The sequence below is a fragment of the Zingiber officinale genome, chromosome 6B, assembly GCF_018446385.1.
Source record: "Zingiber officinale cultivar Zhangliang chromosome 6B, Zo_v1.1, whole genome shotgun sequence".
Classification (NCBI taxonomy): domain Eukaryota; kingdom Viridiplantae; phylum Streptophyta; class Magnoliopsida; order Zingiberales; family Zingiberaceae; genus Zingiber; species Zingiber officinale.
Genome location: NC_055996.1, coordinates 102,778,899 through 102,784,898, shown reverse-complemented (window position 1 = coordinate 102,784,898; position 6,000 = coordinate 102,778,899).

Here is a 6,000-nt window from a genome sequence, read left to right as displayed (position 1 = left end):
ATACCAGTCAGATCCAGGTGAAAGTCACTGGATAGCGGTCAAGAATATTCTTAAGTACTTACGAAGGACTAAAGAATATTTCTTGATATATAGAGGCAATGATGAACTAACTGTAAAGGGTTACAGTGATGCCAGCTTCCAGACCGATCAGGATGATTACCGATCGCAGTCAGGGTTCGTGTTTTGCTTAAATGGTGGTGCTGTGAGCTGGAAGAGTTCGAAGCAGGACACAGTAGCTGATTCTACAACAGAGGCCGAGTATATTGCTGCATCAGAGGCAGCAAAGGAGGCAGTTTGGATCCGCAAGTTCATCACTGAACTTGGGGTGGTTCCAGCTGATCCAGTTCAGCTCTATTGTGACAACAATGGAGCTATCGCACAGGCGAAGGAACCTCGCTCACACCAGCGGACCAAGCACATACTACGGCGCTTCCATCTCATTCGAGAGATTATCGATAGAGGAGATGTGAAGATTTGCAGAGTACCTACAGAGGCTAACATCGGAGATCCCTTGACCAAGGCTTTGGCACAGAGGAAGCATGATGGTCACACTAGGTCATTAGGCCTTAGAGCCTATACTGATTGGCACTAGTGCTAGTGGGAGATTGTTAGTTAGAGCCCTAGAGCCAATCATTTGATGATTGTATGGACTCATGTATATCATATTCATGTATATATATTAAGGCATTTGGTTTTTGGTTATTATGCTTATTTGTATTAGTGCCAGATAAAATAAGTATAGTAACGTCCTAGAGTATAAGGTTCATACCTATATCAATCGATTAGTTGAATCGATAGTGAGATGATATAGGGAACACTACTCTAAATCATTCCTAGTTGAGTATTAACATTCAGGGACAATGTTAATGCAATAAGACTAGCATGTAGGTCAGCTCGATGACTTGATCTCACAAGTCATGGATATAGAGATATCATGCTGACACATGGGTATACATTGGAGAATGTATACTGAATGACCCGCCATGAGAAAGTATCTTGGATCGTTATATGAGTGTCATATACTTTCTCATGTGGCTATTAGTATGACTATTAGTCCTTAGACCTGAAGTCACCATGGATCCCTACATAAGGAGTTATGTACTTTGGTTTCGTCAAACGTCACCCGTAACTGGGTGGACTATAAAGGCGATTACTAGGTATGTAATAAATTATGCAGAGGGATGTGAGTGATGTAGATGGGATCTATCCCTCCCATATGACGGGAGCGACATCAATATTCTTGATAGAGTTAGACCACGAAGTGCATGGCCATGCCCAAATGAGTCAACATGAGATGTTGAGCTCATTTGATCGAGTGAGTCTACTTGGAGTTCAAGATTTAGATTGATTAGAGGATGACACGGCCTATGCCTCACATTGATCAATCTAGATGTCAAGGATAGAAGGACATTTGACATATTTTGTGAGGAGTCACAATTGGTAGTCACAAGGTGATGTCGAATCTCGACATTCTTGTAACTTGGGTAGTAATGATGTGTTGCTAGATACCGCTCATTACTTATGCTCCTAAATGGGTTTAGGGCATTGCCAACGTTACAAGAACCTATAGGGTCACACACTAAGGACAATTAGATGGAGATTTGGTTCATATGATGAACCAAGAGGATTAGATTCATTTGATGAATCATATTGGATTAAGAGTAATCCAAATTGGGCTAATTGAGTTGGCCTCAAGTTGATTCATGTATTCAATGAGTCTAATTTAGATTATGACTCATTAAATCAACTTAATTTAATGAATTAGATTCATTATATTAAGTTGGCTTGAATCATATGGTTGGATTAGATCAACCATGAGAGAGATTTGATCAAGTTTGACTTGATTTGAGAGGAAGAGAAAAAGTCATGTTTGACTTGACTTTTTGCCACATCACTAGTGAGTTGGCAAGATGCGGACCAATAGGATTGCTCCACATCATCAATGTGAGCCACCTCATGGAGGTTACAAGCCTCCATAGCCTTTAATATGGTCAGCCCACATTAAATGAGGAGGTTACACTTGTTGCCATGTCATTTAGTGAGGTGGCAAGATCTGGACCAATAGTGTTGATCCACATCATCCTAGAGTGCCACCTCATGGGGGTTACAACTCTTAATGGTCTCCACATTAATTGGAATTAATGTGGGGGTTACACCTCCTAGAGTGGCCGGCCACTTGATGGCTAAGGGGTTTTTTGAATTTCCTCTCATTGATTCATTCACTCTTCTTCTCCCTTGGGTGCTCTCTCTTCTCCTTCTCCCATTCCTTGGCCGAACACTCCATTGGTGCTAGCACACCTTGTGTTTTGGTCATCTCCTTCTACTTGTGTCCGTGTGGATACATATAGAGGTTGTCTACTTTGACAACTAGAGATCCGGCGACATCTTAGACAAGCGGGAACGCGAAGGGCTTCGCTATAAGGGTAATGATCTTAACTTTAGTGTAGATCTAAAGTTTTTACAAACTCGTACAAGAAAAAGGTTTTTCGATAATTTTGTTTACGAATCTTTGCACGAGATCCATGGCTTTGGGTGACTCGGGGTTTCCGCGACGCGAAAAAGCGGTTTTCGCGGCCCGAAGAACCCAACAAAAGCGTGAGTCAGTCGTCATATCTAAATGAGTTAGTTAGGCACGTGTCAGCTTCCTATGAAATGAGATTTATGATGGAAGAGACAAGGAAATCATGAGACTGGTACGGGGTCATTGGCACCATACCTCAACGACCAACAATTCCATGCGGTTGCATCGGGAAAACAAGTAGGTGGCGGTGGGAAAAGTTGGTCAGGATCTGGTGCCTCATTCCAGCATCAGAATAGGAGTGAAGTTCAAATTTAGCCAACATCTGATTATGCGGTAGAAGTCATGTTCACCTAATTCCCTAAGGGTCGTGGGGGTAAAGTCTGTGGGCACGTTTTCTTGGATCAGAATGACCGCCTGATAGTCTTTCTAGACTCTCAACTCAGTGCGAGTTATAAGTGAGAATTGCTGTCGCGACCAACGATCTCTCTGTCAGGCATAATGACTAGTCTGTCGGGTTTGCTCCTCTGCCCGACACTCACACTTGTCTCACTCACCGCTCTGCCCGACACTCACCATTTGCATCTCACTTGTCACTCTGCCTGACACTTGTCGCTTAGTTAGCACTCGTGCCACTCTCGCTAGGCTCACGGGCTTCGTGCCCACCCGGCTCATGGGCTTTGTCGGAAAGTTCTCTGCCATTATCACAGTGCCAGAGGATTTTGACAAACATATTATCTTCTCCCCTTGCTCCACGAGTATTCAGGAGTTGAGGTATTGGCTTGGAGCTTCAGCTGGCCAACAGATTAATTTTTCCATTATATTTTTCCCCCTGACTCCATGGATATTCGAGAGTCGAGGGACTAAGACAAATCCTTAGCTGGGCGGTATAGCTCCTAGGCTAGGTGTGCTACGAGCATTGCTCCCTCGTTATGGTCAAATGATCTTCTATAGGTCTCCGATAAGAGCGTAAGATCCTAGCTCCATGACTAGAGACTAGGGCCCTATATCTTTGATCGGACACTAGGAACACAGCTTCCCGATCATGATCTTGATCTAGGGGCCTCACTATGCGATTATGGGCTAGGGGTCTCATTCTCTGATCAGGGACTAGGAGCTCAGCTCCATGATCAGGTGTGCCATGGGCTCTGCTCAGTTATTGTTACGGTCTCCGCATTCATTGATATCAAGGATCAACCTCCCCCGTCAGAGTCGAACTACCACCACTGGTCTCGGATCGGAGTATCGCCCCTAGTCTTGGACCAGAGTATAACCACTGGTCTCAGACCAAAGTATCGCTATCAGTCTCAGACCGGAGTATCACCATCGGTCTCGAATAAAAGTATCACCACCGGTTTGGAACCGGAGTATCGCCATCGGTCTCGGACCGGAGTATCGCCACCAGTCTCGGACCGGAGTATCACCACCGGTTTCAGACCGGAGTATCACCATCGATCTCGGATCAAAGTATTGCCACCGGTCTCGGACTGGAGTATCGCCACCGGTCTCAGACTGGAGTATCGCCACCGATCTCAGACCTAAGTATCACCACCGATCTCGAATCGGAGTATCTGTTGGACCCCGTGGTAGTTTTGATGTGATAAACCAAGTTGGTTAGATCCTGCTGTGTTTGATCCCTGTGTCTGAGTGTGCAGGAGCTTAGGAGCACAGGAAGTCGAGCGGAAGACGCAGCTAGCGAGAAGGACGGCACGGGAAGGGAGCCGACGGGCTCGGTGCGTCCGAAGGACGAGAGAGCTGCGGAAGAGTACTCCGGTGGGCGTGAAGAGCGTGCGCGACGTTTGAGGGACGTTAAGCCGGGACGGAAGGCTGCTCGAGGAGAAGACCGGGAATTGGGTTCGGTCACCCAAAAGAACGGAGCTTCGGAAGCCAAAGCGAAGAAGAAAAGGAGTCAAAAGAAGCTGGAAATTACTGTAGCAGAAAGTTACTATAGCAGAAGTTACTGTAGCTTGAAGGCGCTTTAAACAAGCTTGAAGGCGCCCTTGAAGGCGCCTTCAAGCCTGTTCAAGGCGCCTTGAGCAGGCCAGTTTGACCGTTTGGCTGCGGATAAAGTTTTATCCGCAGATCGAGTTGGAGGCGCCTTGAACCTTGTTGGAGGCGCCTTGGACTCTCGGGATAAGATTTTCAGGGCCTATATAAAGGCCCCTGGAGCTAGGAATTCAACAACAACTCAAGCAATCAATCTATAAACAATTCCTAAGCAACTAGTGAGCTTCAAAAGTGTAAAAGGCTTCTCCGCCTTCAAAGAAGGAGATTTTTCTTCTAGTGCGCTTTTTCATCACCCTGGATTAACAACCTCCTTGGTTGTAACCAGGTTAAATCCCTGAGTCTTTTCTGTTCCTATTTCTTTATCTGTTTCATTAATTTAGTTGTCGTTATTTTTATTGCTGATTTAAATTCTGAGTTGAAAACCGAGGAGGGTATAGTTTATTCTTGTTTTCAACAATTCACCCCCCTCTTGCCGGTCTCCGCTGCACCAACAAGTGATATCAAAGCCTGATCGCCTCAGGAGGACTAACCGCCAACTGAAGCACTACGATCAAGACAATAGCCGGCGCGAACATCCATCCCCCGAAGTTCGACGGAGATTTCGCTACATGGAAGCGAAAAATGGAGGTATTCTTCAAAACCGAGTTCGATATCTTACTAACAATGAAATACGGTTTTTCAGCTCCTAAAGACAAAGAAGAGTTCTAATGGACGAAGAAGGAGCAGGCGGATTTTGTGGCGAACGGAAAAGCTGAGTTTCACTTGCTCAGCGTTCTTCCGCCCCAAGAGGTAAGTCGGATCAGAAGCTACGACTCCGCAAAAGACCTCTGGGAGAAATTCCTAGAGCTCCACGAAGGCACCTCGGAAGCAAAGCTAGCGAGGCGCGACATTCTTCGAACACAACTAACGAATCTCCGAATGAACACCGGTGAGAAGGTAACGCAACTCCAAGCACGGATCAAGGAGCTAATAACGCAACTGACGAATCTCGGCGAAACGGTAACGAACCGAGACTCCATCCGATACGCGCTCAACGCCTTCCCGAGGACTCCGGAATGGGCGTCCTTAGTAGATGCTTACTACATCTCTAAGGACCTTGAGGTAAGTACCTTAGAAAGTTTGTTTTCTACCTTTGAACTTCACGAGTCTCGGATTGCAGAGCCTAAAGAAGTAGTGAAGTCAAACCTCGACGTCGCCCTACAAGCAAGGAGGGACGATCCCGATTTCGAAGCTTCGATCGACGAATCCGAAGCGGCATTACTGGTAAGACGGTTTAATAAATTTGTAAATTCTAACAAATTTAGATTGCAGTCGAAAAAGCTCCAGCGAAAGAAAAGGGCGGTTCGTTGCTACAATTGCAATGAAGAAGGACATATCAAAGATGACTGTCCAAAACTGAAGAGCAAAAGTAAGGAAAGGAGCAAGAAGCCCACTCGACCCAAACACAATCTAAAGGCCACGTGGGATGATTCGTC